Raw genomic sequence first — 16,261 nt, 5'->3', positions numbered from 1 at the left:
TCAACCACTCCTTCCACCTAGAATGCCTTCCCTCCAGCGCTTACCCTCCCTTCTGTGTCCAGCTGAAACGTACATCACCCACTATGTGACAGTCACTAAGCTAGATTATACATGTGTATATTTTTAAACCTCGTATTTATTTATGCATTTTATCTCCTCCAGGAGACAGCAAGTCCTTAGAAGGCAGAATCCAAATCTCACTGACTCATACTTCCCACATCCTAATACATCTCCACGTCCCCATGCCTGCCATACTCTTGTCATCCTAAGCTAATTAGGGTTCCATAAATATTTACTGGATAAATTAATTTTTAAAACCAAAGAATAAAATAGTCAAGTGGGCAGAGCTGAATGCATAGGGCCCTCCGCTGCCAGTCTGCCTTCGAGGTGCGCATACTGTTACACAGCTTGCACAGGTAACTTGCACGGGTATCCAGACAACCAGACGTCTGGGGTCCTGGAAAGCCGAGAGGGACGTGACCCCAGCAGGGCAGGACTGTGGAAGGCAACGCATCATTTGCACAGTTCATCGCGGAGGAAAAGGACAGGATCCAGAATTCAGGGTATGGGGAGAGGAAGGGCTGCTACAGCAGTGAATTTCACTCTCTGAAATATGCCCAACATCCTGGTATTTGGGGAATTTATCTCCTTGCCTGGTGGGAGCTGTGGCTCCCTGGCCAGGCCTGGCAGCCCAGACTTGCCCCGGTGGACCTGCTGGTGTCCCCTGGCCCCTCCAGACCTCCTGCCCTCTCAGTCATCCCAGGGCACAGGATGCATATGAGCCGAGTCTAAGGATGGATGCCCTGAGCTCGAGCCCAAGCTGGGAAATGGCCACTGGGCTTTTCCATTCAGAGCGCTGTCTTGTGTGATGGGAAAAAGCCCTCCCTGCTTTTGGCTGGTTCCTTCGGGGCCTCGCAGTACTGACTGAGCAGGCTGAGTGGGCTGTCCCGGCAGGCAGGAGAGCCCAGAGCAGCTGTCTTCACACAGGACCCAGAGGGGAACGGACAGCTGCACTGGGAGGTGGGTGGGAGCTGGGGGTCCTTCCCAGCAATGAGACCTGCTTTTCACGTCAGGGACCACAGGGCTGCAGGCCCACAGGTTTTAAGATGGGGAGATTCTTGCCCCTCAGCTGGACTCTGCTCCTAAGCCCCTTTCTTGGCTCCACTCCCCTGGCACCAGCCACCCAGAGAGCCTGGCCCCCAGGTGAGGGCTGCAGGTGTCATACTGCCCTTAGGGCCTGCAGCCTGGGTCTGAGCGGTCTTCCAAGCCTAGGGAGCCTGTAGGGGCAGTTTGGGAAATGGGACACCTGGAGGTCCCATTCACAGCCCTGTGGGACTTCAGAGCTTAGAGCTGTGGAAAACAAAGAGAAGGTAAATCTAAACTTCTTTTTCTGTTGGAACTTTTTTCTTTTCTTTTTTCATTCTTTCTTTTTTTTTTTTTTTTTTTTTGATTAGCTGATTTACAATGCTGTGTTAAATTTAAATTTACTGAAAGCAGCCCACAGGAGAGCAGGATTCCCCACGGGTCCCTGAAGGCCCAGGGAGGTCCACGGAGACCTCAGGGGGCGGTGGACCCGCTGAAATAGTGTGTGGAAATCACACGTGTAGGTGTGGCTCCTTTTTTTTCTGGAACAAGAGTCTGTAACCTTTATCAGATTCTTAATGGGTCTGTGACCTCCCGAAAAGTTAAACAGAACAACACAAAGCATTTTCCTGGCGGATAAAGGTGGGGCCTGGGTGTTGGGGCCCCTAGGACATTCCAGCCCCGCCCACTGCCCACATGCGGCAAGCATGTGCGAGGCGGGAAACAATGGCAAACGCAGGGAAGTGACAGGTCACCGATTCCAGCAGGACTGCACACGGGTGGAATCCTCAGCCCTTCCCAGGTTTTCCTACGAAAGCTGTCCTTCCTCAAGTAACCCTACCCTTCTCACCTGTCCTCCCTGCCACTTTGTCTTCACCGCTGCAGGAGAGCCCATCCCAGACTCTGCTCTCTGTCCCCGGGGACTGAGGCTGGGCAGCGAGAGGGCTGCGTGGTCAGGATGGAGCAGGGGCCGGTCCAGGGAATGCTGAGTGTGCCTCCCATCTGATCCCGCAGGGGCCAAACTCTACAAGCTTGTGCCTCTTTAAAACTTCAGAAGCGCTCCTGGATTCCTCCAAGTCACCGTAACTGTACTGTTAGCGCCTGTGAATGAAAAACTACACGCTGAGAGAAAGCTACATGCATTCAATAATCCTTTTTAAATGTATTTTTTTAATTACAGCAGTAACAGCAGTCACTTTAAATGTTAATTATAAAAATTACAGCTGTGTGCTAGAGAAACAGCACAGCGCCTGCGCGTGAGGTGACTTCTTTATCTGGGCTAGAGGCAGCGTCTAGCATGCCTCTGGTTTTAAGGACCCCATGCTGTAACTGAGGACCCTCTGCCCTCCCGCAAAGTGGGAATCGCTGGTTGGATGTAAGCCCTTCACTTCACAAATGAGGAGGCTGTGGTCTAGAAAATGCAGCTCCTGGTGGGTGCTTCATCCCAGAACGCAGGTCGTCTCCCTCTGGGATCTTTGTAGGATGCTCTTGGGGCGTCCAGTCTCCCATTAGCGCCGGGACTGCCCCTCTCCCACACCCACACCCATCCTCTCTCTCACTATGGCGCCTCCAGAGGGCACCTGAAGGAAGGAATGACTTCATTATCACCTTCATTTTACACAAGAGGAGACTGCAGCTTGGAGAGCTAATGCCAAGGCCACACAGTCACTAATGGCCTCAGAGAGAAGATTCACAGCCAAGTCTGAATCCATACCCTGAGGTGGGGACTGCTTTGCAAAATCAGGCCCCAGGAGGCCAGCTGGGCTCAGGACGCTCGGGTCCACGTCAGGACGACATTCTTCTGCTAGCCCTGCACGCTAGGGGTCCCCGTAAACCCAGGCACAGCCCGGCAGTTAGGGTTAGCAGGAGCCCGGGAGCATCTTTGCCACACCTTCCAGGGACAACACTCCGCCCGTGAGGGCAGGGACACTTGTCCCTTCAAACTGGAGTCTAGCTTACAGCCTGAGTACCAAGGAGGCTGGAGAGGGTCAGTTCCTCTTCTCATTCCCTTCTCTGCCCAGCCGCTCTCCATCCTAACATGCTCCCGCCCCAACTCGCCTCCTAACCCAAGAGGACTCCCTTCAGGTAGGGCTCCCTTCTCCACGCCGCCCTCCCCAACCCAGCGGTTCCACACGGACTCTCCATTCCTTCCAAGCATCTCTTCTGTGGCCTCAAGCACAGCTTCTGCCTTGTCTCTTCCAACTCCCACGTGGGAGTCGTACACCCCCAGCAAGCAGGGGCCAATGAATCTCAGATGCTGTTGGTCCCCTCCACCCCAAGTGCCCGGCTCCAGGCTGGACTCGTCGTGGACTGCGAACAAGAACTTGTGAGTTAAATCCAATGGTCCTGAGAACAGGTGTCCTCCCTCCAGAACGAAATGTCATTCTCCCTCCAAAGACATTGTTGGCCCCCCTCCACTCCCTACCTGGACCCCGGTGGGGCTCATGAACAAGCTGGGGTTTGCATTTGCCCCCTCGTTGGAAAGAAGCCTGACTTTTCGGTGGACCTTTAGTCCATGGGGCCCACGTGACTCTGCCCAGAAGACATGAGACCTGATTTTCTGCACCGAGCAGGGCTCTCTAAGAGCTTGGCAGCTTGGGAGTCTGGGCTCGAGGCAAGAGACGAGGAAGGCGCGTTCTTCCCCACCCTATCACTTTCTCAAGGGCTCCCCTGAACCAAGTATGTTTGCCTTCTGCTCCCGGGAGGCTGAGAGCCTCTCTTCTCTGCAGACTGTGACGGAACGTCTGGGGTGAGAGGCAGTTCAGCTCCTGATCCAACACCACTGTCCCCCCAGAGCCCAGTGCTGTGACCGAGCAGGGCTTCAGGCCACAGCGCTGTCCCTCTGACTTTCTTGGGGTCAACCTAGACTGCGAACCCAAGCCTGCGGGAGTCTTGAGCAAGCCACACCCCGCCCTGAACCTCAGTTTCTCCATCTGTAAGATGGAGGGGTTGGGCCCCACTGAGCACTAAATTCCTTCCTGCAGGAATATTCTAGAGTCGAAGAATAGCACAGCCTTCTCAACGCTTCCCACCGCTACCCCCCCCCCCCCCCCGCCGCTGACTTCCCACAGGACTTGTAACCACGCTGCAGTCGTTGCCCCGCAGGGACTTCCTATGCCCGGGACAGGCCTGCTGACAGCAGAGGGGTGCCGCCCTCCAGCACCTTAGAAAACTGTGAGGTGGGGGGGGTGGGGGCCTTTACTCAGCGCAGCACTGAGTCAGTAAGTCAGATTCTCCCCAGTCACCTTTGGAAAATGCTTTATCCCTCAGGCTGCTGTTCACCGAATAATCTTAGTAACATTACCATCTAGGGGTGGGGGCCGCAGCTCAGTGGCAGAGCGTGTGCTCCGCGCTCGGTGCGCACGAGGCGTGGGCTCACTCCCCAGCGCCTCTGTTAAGGGGAAAGGAAAAATAAACAGGAAATAAAAAATAGAAACAAGTAACAGCTGAAATGTCCACCTCTTCCTCACAGTTTATGAAGTGCCTTTGCAGCTAACATCTCAATTTTAAATCCTCACGATAAGCCCGCGCAGAGGACGGGATTATTACTCCCATTTCACAAATCAGATCAATGGCAGGATTCACCTACACGACCCAGCCATGATGACGGAGCGGAGAAGGAATGTCCCGGATGGAAACCATGGAGACCTAGAAGCCGGGGGCAAAACACGCCCCGTGCTGAGGATGCTTCTTCCCACTCAGTGGAGCTTTTCGAGGAACCATCTCACTAATGTGTAAATCACATGCAAATCATATGCAAGCGTGGCTCTGGAGGTTTTGAAACAAGGGCCTGGAGGCGTTTTGCAAAGGGACGTGGTGGCTCCCACCCTGCTGCCTCTCACCCTACTCCCTCCCACAGGCCGGAGGCGGAGGCAGCAGAGGAGAGGATGGAGCAGAGGAGCAGAGGAGGAGGCAGTGAGAGGAGAGGATGTTGGCCATTTCTAGCAGCTTTGTTCTTTCTTCTGATAGTGGGAAAGGAGGGGGGTGGGAAGGGGGCAGGGATTTGGAAAAGAGAAGTGAGCTCCTGTGTGGGGTCCCTCCCCTTCCTTTTCTCATCCCGAAGCTCTGCCCTGAACTGGGCAGGACAAGATAAAGGAGGAGGCCCAGCTGTGCATTTCCATCCCTGAGGACGGCAGTGAGGGAGGGAGGCTCAGGCCACAACCCCCGCCCCACCCCGCCCCAAGCCCAGTTTTCTGATGCACTTGGGTCACGCCTCCTGGCCAGAAAGTGGCAGCGTCTAATTCTTCTCTCCAGAAAGGAAAAGACCTTGAAGACGGTGACCGACTTAAACTACCTAATCACTTAAACTGGGCAAAGGAAAACAAAGTGGTCCTTAAGAAGGTGAGGCCAGACCTTCAGGCCCTCAGCAGTCCTGTCTGGAGAGGCAAATCAGGTGAACTCGGGGCACTTCTGCACCTTTATACCCTGTCCCCTAGGCCCAGGCAGGAAAGGCGCGGGCCTTGGCTATCGGAGGAAGACTCACTGCCCGCCGTGCACAGGGTGAGCGCAGGGCTACAGTGGACACTGGCTCTCAGAAAAGAACCACGGTGCTCGCACTGACTGAAGGCTGGCCCTTTAAACGAACTACCTTATTTAATCCCTGCAGCATCTCTGCGAGGGAGGAACTGTTCTAGCCCTCATTTTATTGGGGTAAAGGTCAAGGTCGCTGACCCAGCACAGCACTGCCTCCCCATGGGAGGTCTGTGTGCAGGAGCCTCCTGACTGGCCACGCCCAGAGCTGAAGTGACCAGAGCCAGGGTAAGGCCGGGCTTGGTGGTGACCAAGGCCTCTCTCCGGCAGTGGCTGCAGATAAATTTGTGAAGCAGAAGCCCTTCCCTCGGCCCTGCGGCCCCACAGTAGTTGCCCAACCTCTGCAGCTCAACAGAGAGCCGAGATGAAGAAATCGGAACACCCTGGGGAGACAGCAGAGGACAGAGAACCCACCGGTGCCCCCGGGGCCGGGGACCCCGTGAGCCTCTGACTGCAGCCACCTCCTTGGAGACTCAGGGAGCTGTGAGAAAAAGCACAGGGGCCAGACGGGTCCTTTCATCCCAAGGAGCCTGAGAGCTTCACAGACAGCCCTTAACTACACACCCGGGGTGGGGTGGTGGGGGTGAACGGCGGTGCTTCGGCCGGGACACCCGCCCTGGCAGGTGAAGACAGGGCTGGAGCAGGGGGACTCTGGGTGGTGGGTGTGGAGAGGCAGTTGTTAGAGAGGGTTCCCCAGCTCGGGCTGGGGCTTTGACTTGGAAAGAAGGAGCCTGGGGAGCCTTTGCCAGGGACACGCCTGTCCCCAGCATCTTCGGACGCCACCTAGGCATGGACCAGTCTTCACGACAACCCTCCTAGGTTAGGGGGCCCAGGACAGCAGCAGGGCTGACCACACTCTTCATGGAATGCGGGCAGTTTTAGCGCTGCAAGTGCCAGAGACATGCTGCATTTATTTTGGTAAGCATCCGGGGCTTTTTCATCCTTCATTGGCATGACTAGGGGTTCTTATCTCCACAAAGGGGTCACAGAAGAGGCTGCTGTAAGGGAGGTATCCATTTTGGACAAATCTCAAAGGTATGAGGGAGGAGGGTACCATGCAGTTTCCTTACACTGTCCAGAAGTCTTGCTTCTAATCGAGAAGTCAGGAGAAAGGCCCACATCACAGCCAAGAAGCCCCTGATCTCAGCACCTTGGCCTCCTTCCTATTTGGAGACGGGATGGGGGTGGGTTTCCTGGTGAAATCGTAGCCCTGTCGTTGTCACTGGCCCTGAGACCAGAGCCTACATGGTCACCGTCCAGAAGAGAGCACGCACACGGATGACTTTCTGGAGTTCCGTCCCTGAAAACTTGGTGTTGCTGCCACCCAAGGCTGCAGACACGGGTCCTCTCAAGGTCAAGCCCTTGAACCGACACACAGCCCTCTTCTCTTTTATGCAATCCATAATTAATCAGCAGAACGCAAGGCGTCTGGAGGGAGGCTAGTACTGCACAGGCACACAGCCTGGTTGCTCAGTGCAGCCAGCAGAGCTGACCCCAGCCATCAGGGCATCGTCACTGCCCCTGTTTCCCACTTCCCTCCAGCTTCAGTTCCCGGAGGAGTTCAAGTCTGTTCCCAGAGCTACTCTCTCTGGAGAACTTCATCTCCCATTCCGGCAGGGCAACCACTCAGAATGGCAGCGTGCTTCGGGTTTCCACACCCAGAAATCCCCTTGAACCAATCCTTTTCCTTCCTGAGACCTTTCCTCTGCCCCCACGAAACCTCGTCAGCTTCTTCTGACCAGTCCACCTTTAGCCCATCCCCTGAAAAGAACTCTGCGGCCCTTCACCCTGGATACAGCCTGTGATGGACACCCGTCTCTCGGAGAGCCTGCCTCCCTTTCCAGTCCTTCCCCCCACACCACCTCCCAACCCGTATGCACTGCCCGCCAGCGGATCCTGAAACGCGCAGAGGAGGTCATGTGGGGCACGTTTTCTCTGCAGCCCGTGGGCTGTCTCCACGTGGCCCTCTGCAATACCCCATGGTACACGCTGTGCTGGCAGGTGAACCCAATGCTTCGGGGGGATTGAGAAAGAGGGATAAACTTAGCCCACGGGGCTGAGGAAGGCTTCCCAGTCGAGCTGGGCTTTGAAGGGTAAGAATTTCTTCAGGGAGAGTAAAGAACTGGAAACAGGTACAGCCTTTTCAAGGGTAGAGTCAGTCCTGTTAAAACATGATGCCTCTGGAGTGGGAGGTACAGACGAGTGGGTGTAAGACAGGCTCAAGGAGGTACTGTTCGACCTGGGGAAGACAGCCAGTGTTTTGTAATAACCGTAACTGGAAAGCAACCTTTCAAAATTGTATGAAAATTAAAAAAAAAATTTAAATCATGCTTCTTTTGATAAATACACGTTTGCATTTATCACTTTGACCCCTGAGAGTCCGACATGCCTTCCTGGTCTCCTTTGAGAATCACTCGTTTATCAGAAGAGAGCAACAACCACGGATCATCATCTCTATTATCGCGATGAAACCAGAAAGGGCTGCTTCCTCCATGCGCGCACACACACACACACACACACCCTCCTGCACAGCTGCTCACCCCTGACTCTTCAAAGAATCTCCCTGGAGCCCCTGCATGGCCCCGTGGTACCATCAGGGAGTGTGTGCTGCATGGCAGAGGTCAAGGCCCCAGGCTCAGGACCACAGCCTCCCCTAACCAGGCGGATTCCAGCCTTTGCAGGAGAGTGTTTGTTTTCCTGTGGGCGCTGACAGTGCCTGCCTCCCTCCCGCCGAGTGCCCAGCGTGTGAAGACACAGTCCTGCCCTCAGGCCGCTGGGAACCCGAGTGAGAGACACTCAGCTCTGGGTGCAAACTCAGCCCGAAAAGCAGGCAGGCTGGGCCCTGAGGTCTGAGGCCCGCTTCCTCCTCGGAGGAAGCAACGCGCTAACTCAAGGACTTCTCTGAAGAAGGCAGCCCTCGGGAGGGGTAAGCAAGATGCCCTCTGTTATGGATAAGAGGGAGGCAGAAATCCAGTCTGGGGTCTGGGCACTAAAGAAGCTCTGGGGGTGGAGGAGGTCGCGTGGCCGCGGGCGAGGGGGAGGCAGGCCTGAGGGAGGAAAGGCGGGGCAGGACCTCGAGGGAAGAGTGCCACCTGCTGAGCTGAGCCTCCCGGGGCACCTCCCTCCTCACCGCCCTGGCCCACAGCCCGGCCCTGGAGCATGTGCCCTTGGAGAAGGCTGGGAAGTAAAGGCAAAAAGATGGGGAGGGGTGGACTTCAGGAGGAGTACGATATGGCATCAGAGACCTGGGCTCTCCAGCCAGACCGGCGATGCCTGCCCTGGTCCCACCCTCACCGCCCGTGCATCTTGGGCCAGTTGCTGCTCATCCCTAACCACCCTTTCCTCTCCTGGAAAATGGGTTCTTGGAGGGTATAAATGGGACAGCACCTTGGAAAGTGCCATGCGCCAAGCCTGGCACGCAGTGGAGGCTCACTCGCTCCCCCTTCCGCAGAAGAAAAGCCATCTATGCTTTCAAATACAAGGTGAAATTACAAGTAGAGAGAGTGACCCGGAAACAAGAGAAGAGGGTCCGTCTGCCTTTTTCTCGGAGCCGCAGAAACGGCAGGCTTGACACAGCTGTCATGGGGCATTTGTTTGCCAGCAGGTGGGAGCTGCTCCTGGTGGCTCAGCACCCCAAGTCAGGCCAGCCAGGGGTGGCAGGGGAGAGGGGGTGAGGAGGAACCCTGGGGGGCCCAGGCCAGGGCCAGGGTCCCGTCTGGGCTCTGCCACCGGACTGCGTGGTGCTGGGTGCGTCACTAACTTCCATGACCACCTTTCGTCTCTTCCACCTCGATTCTGCAGTTCCATGAGGCCTGCCTGGTAACTCTTGGAAAGCCCATGGATTGGTTTGCTAGCGATCAGTCTATCCATCCGTTCAGTTCACCTCTGATGCGTCTATCATCACAGTGATGAAAGGATTGGGGGGCTGCATTGGCGCAGGTCCCCCCGGTTTATGAGGATGCACAGAGCTTTACAAGGATCAGAGGAGACTCAGCATTTTTGGTTACAGGTACAGAAATGAGCCTTAAGCACCTAAGCCCAGCAGAGGGGATTTATTACAGGGTGGCAGGGTGGCTCCTAGCAGCCGTGGGCAGGGTGGTCAGGGAGCCCACACAAAGGCCCGGAAGCAGGAACCAGGACGCCAGTGCCGACCCGGACAGCCCCCTGCCCTCTGCCTCTCCCGGGCCGCCTGGCCTGCCTCTCACGTCTGCTCCTGCGTGTGCGTCTTGGTTCGTGTAATCAGCATGGGCTGAAAAGCAACAGTGATCTCATTTCCAAAGCCAGGGGAGAGGGAATCTGACTGGTCCTGCCTGGATGGGATGCTGGCCCCGAGTCCGCTCAGCCACAGCCAGATGGGCTGGGCATCCTTAGGCCACTTGACAATCTCATAAATACAATCTCACTCACTTCCAGGGTGAGTGGAGCAGGGGGATCTCGGAGAAGGGGAACCTGTGACTGCCCTGACAGCCCAGAGGGGCCGTGTGAGTCAGGACACACGTTTGGCTGCTGTAACCAGACCCCAGAGAGTAAAGACTGAGGCAGGATGGTAGTTTCTCTCCACGTGTAGCAGTTTCGGTGCAAACAGAGCAGGAGGGACATGGTGGCTCCTGCGTGTTGGGGATCCAGGCTCTTTCGAGCTGCTGCTTCTCCCCAAGGATGTTGCCTTGTGCACGTGGTTAAAGATGACTCCTTACAACGTCCGCACTCCAGTCAAACGTGGAGTCAACAACTCCACCGCTCTGCAAGGCCAAGTAGATGTCAGGGGACAACGACCTACATGGAGCCATATGGCCTTGGTTCCTGGGGACTTACGGAGGCGTCTGTCTGTCTTGCCTGTGGCTTTGGAAGGTTATCACCGAGGAAGAGCTGTAGCAGGCCTGAGGGGAACGCGACGTGGGCACAGCTGAGGAAGACAGGCTGGGCCAGTTCACACCAGTGACAGCTGAAACCCCCTGCTCTCTGCCACCACATCCGGGAAGTGCCTCTTCCCCTCTCTGCACTCAGGGTGCAGAACAGGAAGTTCTTGAGACAGATTGCAGAAGTGAGCGTTATGACACCGAGTTCTCGAAAGGGGTGATTTTCAGGGCTGCGGTTCTTGGAGCCAAAGTGCAGGCTGCCAAAGAGGGGAGCTGACGTCATTTCCTTTGGCGCTGGACCCACGTGTGCCCCTGCCTAGCAACCCCGGCCCGGGGAGCAGCTAATCCAGCTGCAGCCAGCGTGGAGCACCGACTGCATGTGGCGCAGGAGCCCATGACGGGCTGTGCTCACTGATCCCTCCTCTCTGCCACTGGCTTGGCCTTATCTTCAGCCGCGGGCATCCGGCTCACCAGTAATTCCTTGCCAGTCAAGAGGCTTGGTTGGCGTCAGCGGATGGGGTAGTGAGTCACTGTGCAATGGCAGCTGTGGCTTTGCTGGAGGAGCACTCGCCACCGTCCCAGCACCACGCTTTGGGCAAGAAAGGAGCTGCCAGAGGGGCCAATGCCAGTCACTCAACAGCACTGACTCTGTGCCTTCCAGTGTTGGAATAGGGGAGGCAGGAGGGTATGTAAAATGACCGTGGGGAGTTAGAAACGCAAGGTGGACTTTGGAGCTGATGTCTAAGGTGAGGCAGGAGAGCTGGGAGCAGAAAGAGCTGAGCTAGGGGTCCACTGGGGCCTCAGACTCTTTGGCTACAACTGAACTGAGTGATCTTCCAGGTTCAAACAGCATTTCCCCCATTAAAAAAAAAAAAAAACAAACCAGGGTAATAGTGGCCTTGCTGAATTCTAAAGGGGACCGGGGACTCTATCGTGCAAATTATCAAAAGGCTGGGGTGCTTCTCTGATCACCTGCCGGGGCTGAGTGCGGTGCCGCACAATTGCTGGACAAGAGAGCAATGACCAGTAACTCCACGGACAGACGGACCTGGGATGATGGTCTTCCATCTGCACACACGAGGGCCGAGATGGGACACCGGCTTTCTACAAGCACATCTCCTCTTCCTTTAAACTTCCTTAAAACCCCAGCTTTTACTCAAACTTGCTCAGCGTTGGAAAGTCAACGGAACCCCCCACACAGAGAAGGTGGCTGCAAGTCAAAAGGCCTGGAGCCGGGAAAACTGTGCGAGAGGCAGCCTCGCTCCTGCCAAGAGTGGGCTGCGATTTCCTACCCCGACCCCCACAGGGGGCCCCCAGCCTCCTCCTGTTCCCATTCCCCTTCCGCTCCCCCCAACCCCCGGGTCCTATGGGCCACAGGTTCCTGTCTGAAAAAGCACTTAGGAGCTGCTCTCTCGGGCCACTTCCTCCCGCCCTGCTTCCTGAGAGCTGGGGCGGGCGCCTGCTCGGCTGAAAAGGCAGCGTTAGCTCAGCACCCCCACCCCACGCCGGCGTCACCCCGGGTGCTGAGTGTCTGTCACTCACTCACAGCCAACTGCCACACCTGAGAGGTGCTTTTCTCCCGTTTCCCATGTCGACACCTGGGCTGACTGACCTGACAGGTTCTGGGAGGACAGCTGAAACCCGTTCCCCCGTATAAACGTGCTTTCCACCTTTTCCGCTGTGTGCCTGTCTTTGCCGTTTGGTTCAGAGCCGCCATTTGCCACGATCCCAGGAACTCTTCCTGAGACCGTCATCCCAAAGTCCTCCCAGTTCTCCCCCATCACCACCACCAGCTATGGAGCAACCTACAGAGCACTCACTGTGGGCTCAGGGATTTCGCGCGTTGTCTTTGACCCACCCAGCGCCCAGCCTTGCGTGGCTCTCATGTCAGGACAGTGCTTCCCGGACGCAAGTGTGCATATCCACCGCCTGGGTTCTGCTTAAAATGCAGGTTCTGCTGAGTAGGTCTGGGCGGGGCCTGAGAGCCTGCATTTCTAGCAAGCTCCCAGGTGTTCCTGAAGCCACTGGTTCTAACTGTTTGAGGAGTGAAGGTACCAGGAGGAACAATCGGGTTGCAAGCGACTGAAATCCAATGTGAACTGGTTAAGCAGGAAGAGGAACTGATCACAAGGATGTCACACGTCTCACAAAGCCACTAAGAAACGGGCGTCAGGAGGAGTTAGAGCCAAGGAGGACCCTCCCGGTGTCTTGACTGCTTCCTCCTGCGCCTGTGTCACTGCTTCATTTTCCCTGCATCCCTTCTGCTCTTACTGGTGCCAAGCAACTCTCCCCACGGTGCTGAGGACCCCGTGCCCTCGTCTTCCCCGCTCTCCTCCTTGTTTAAGTCACGCTCATCTTCCAGGAACTTCCTAAGAAAGTGAGCAAAGCGAGCACAACTTCTGCTTCCTAAGGTGACTGAAAACGTCTTCACACTTCGTTGACGGGTTCCCCGAGGACAGAATTGGAGCTTCCAGGGTGGCTGTTGTGAAGTCCAAGGCCGTCTCAGTCCTCTGTCCTTTGTGTCCCACGTCTGAAGGTTTTCAGGTTCTTCTCTCTTTGACCTCCGGGGTTGTCAGAGTTCACAGTGAAGCGCCCTGGAGCGGGGCTCTCTCCCCACTCATTATCCTGGGCCCTGGATGAGCCCTTCAGACCCGGAAACTTACATCCTTCTGCTCTAGAAAATAATTTTTTTGATTATTTATTCAGTTATTTCTCCTGATGAGACCCTTCAGTCTTCTTTTCTTCTGTATCCAATCTCCCATCTCCATCCCTTTGTTTTACTTCCTGTGAGAGTTCATAAACTTCTTTTTCTAAGTTTTCAAGCTGAATTTTACATATTTATACATTTCTTTCCTAGGAGATTTGAACATGTGAAATAAGTTGGATTAAAAACCAAACACAACTCCTGAACTGCGATTGTGTGGGATTCAAAACCCTAAAGGTCAGTACATTTTGAGACTATATTCCGTTAAGTCAAGTTCCATGCTACAACTCCTTTCTGACCTCCTATCTTCCTTTTTAAAAAAATTTTTTATTTTTTATACAACTTTTAAAGAGGCAATATAGGGGTGGGGGAGTGAGAGGTACAAACTATTGACTGTAAGACAGGTTGTAAGGATGTACTTTACAACCCGGGGAATACAGCCAGTATTTTGTAATGACTGTAAATGCAGTGCAACCTTTAAAAATTGTATAAAAAATTAAAAACCTTTAAATATTTATATCTTTATTTCATATTTTATATTTCCAAATGTTCTCTTTTTTTGCTTTTGGAATATTCCTTTTCATTTTTTTTTAATTTTATTTTATTTTATTCTTTTAAAGTGAAAGCAAGTATGTTTAAGAGACACATACTCCATAGGCAGAGTGTGGGCCACCTCAGGAAGGCGAGAGGGAGAGAGACGGAGAGGTGTGGGGTGTTCAGCTTAAAGTAAAGTAAAAGTGCGGGCCGTCTCAGAAGGCAAGAGAGAGAGCCACCAAGAGGTGGGAGCTGGTGGGTTTCACGGGCTGGGTAACTTCATATGCTAATGAGGAGGAGGATTACTCCAACTCCTTTGGGGAAGGGGCAGGAATTTCCAGGAAACACCACCCTCCTGCCTGCTTTTTGGCCTTCTATGGCCAGCCTGGGAGCCGTCGTGGCGCCTGTGGGTGCGCCGCGCGGCTCAAGGTCTGCTGGAAGCCAACCTTCCGCCATCCTGGGATACGCCTTTTTAAAACAGGGTGCTGCTCCTCGTCGACGTAACAGCTTCTCTTCTGTCTCCAGGGATGTTCTTATTATTTTCCGTTTTTGAATTTTATTGTCTCTACATTCTTTTCCCTTTTCCTGTGTTTCTGATTTCCTTTTCATGGTCTATGTAACTTTCTATTTGTATTAAATAGAGGCCGAACAGCTCACTGGAAGAGGAACTAAGCAGTGACAGACAGAGAAGCTCTTCATTCTACCCTTTTGAATCTCATGGACTCTGAGTCACACTAGTGGGAAGCCTACTCGAAAGCCAAGAGTGTTTAAAGTTTATTTTAAGCTTGATGTGCACAGGTATATCTCGTCCACTGAAGATCTTCACTGTAGGGACACAGAGATGGGTACCAAGCAGCTTTTTCTAAGGGGGCTTCTAAATGTCAGTGTTTAAAAGTCTTCTCTCTGGGTTATCAAGTGTTTTCTGATGAGAATCTTCTAGACCCCTGCCTGGGGAAAAGTGTGGGGGGAGGGCATACACCTAGCTGACAGTTTTCTTGAACGAGGGTGGAAGGAAGGCTGGATATCCCACTGTTCAGAATGCAGATTTGCAGCCAGGGGCCTCAACCCTCTCCCAACTACACATACAACTGACCTGTCGGCCTCTAGAACATGCTTCTCAAATTATCTGTGCTGAAGGACCAGTTGTTAATCTTCCAATCATCAGGACCCACACAGAGTTCTACCACACATGACAGTACACGTGACCCACCTCTCGTGACTCATGGTAGGAGGTCAGACATCCAGACTGGCCCGTATCCGGTTCAGCAAGAAGAACCCACTGAGCATGCACCTGCATGCTGAGGCAATTTCCAGTTTCTCTAAAAATTCTAAACACTTGTTCTTACTTCTTGTACTTCCTGTATCTTACTGGGGCTAGTAACAAAGCTTATCAACCTAAACCAGTTCACAAACCTCTTTAAAGGCACTGCCCTAGAAAAGAACAAATCTCTAGTCTCTTGCCTTAAGGAGGAGCTGCCACCAGGCTTTCAGGGGGTCAATCTGGAGGGTCAAACTGCTCTGTCAATAGACTTTCAGCCCATCGCCCATCTCAGCTCTGCACCTCCCTCCCACTCTCCTTGGAACCCTGTGTTTCTAAATCCAGTGCCTTCCTGAACTGCTCACGCCCCATTATTGGGTCCTTTCTGCAGGCATCAGGACATAGTTTCTATCATTTGGCCGAGTTCTACCTGTTTCTTCTCCCATCTCTCTATCCTTGCAGTTTATACCTTTAAAAGCACCTTTACTGTTGTTAGGATGGCAATATGTCTCAAACTGATGAACAGATTTAATGAAAAGCCTATCAAAATCCCAGACTTCTTTGCAGAGGTGATCCTTAAATTCATATGGAATTTCAAAGGGGCCCAGAAGAGTAAAACTGATCTTGAAAATGAAAAAGAACAAGTATGGAGGACTCAAATCCCCCAATTTCAAAACTTTCCACAAAGCTACAGTAATCAAGTAATGAAGTGTAATAATGGCATAAGGGTGGCCATGCAGATGAGTGGAATAGAACTGAGAGCTCAGAAATAAACCCTCAGATCTGTAATCAACTGATCTTCAACAAGGGTGCCAAGACAGCTCAATGCAAGGGGCAGGGGGCAAGAAGAGTCTTTTCATCAAATGATGCTGGGACAACTGGATATCCACATGCAAAAGAATGATGCTGGACCCCTACCTCACACCATACACAAAACTTAACTCAAAATGGATTATAGACTTAAATGTAAGAGTTAAAATTTTAAAACTCTTAGAAGAAAATATAAGGGTAAAGCTTCATGAGGCAAAGCCTTCTTAGATATAATACCAAAAGCACAAGTAACAAAAGAAAAATAAATTGGGCTCATGAAAATTAAAAACTTTTGTTTATCAAATGACACCATCAAGAACATGAAAACAAAACCTACACATTGGGAGAAAATATATGCATATCATGTATTTGATATGAGACTTGTATCCAGAATATATATAAAAAAAGCCTTTTACAATCTATAATAAAAAGACACATTACTCAATATTTAAATGGGCAAAGGATCTAAATAGACATTTCTTTTTC

The 16,261-nt window shown here is 53.1% G+C and overlaps 2 long non-coding RNA genes across 3 annotated transcripts in view; one reads left to right on the top strand and one right to left on the bottom strand.

Annotated features, from left to right (window-relative positions):
- The window catches only part of LOC106728928, a 66,121-nt gene that overhangs the window by 36,430 nt on the left and 13,430 nt on the right, over positions 1-16,261 (bottom strand). The window lies entirely within an intron of this gene.
- On the top strand, positions 7,997-16,115 carry LOC116661250. The gene is made up of 3 exons (XR_004317063.1): positions 7,997-8,539; positions 13,327-13,410; positions 14,349-16,115. It is a non-coding gene; the product is annotated as an uncharacterized LOC116661250 (long non-coding RNA).

Source organism: Camelus ferus, chromosome 34, assembly GCF_009834535.1.
Source record: "Camelus ferus isolate YT-003-E chromosome 34, BCGSAC_Cfer_1.0, whole genome shotgun sequence".
NCBI lineage: Eukaryota > Metazoa > Chordata > Mammalia > Artiodactyla > Camelidae > Camelus > Camelus ferus.
This window is presented reverse-complemented; position numbering and strand designations above follow the sequence as displayed.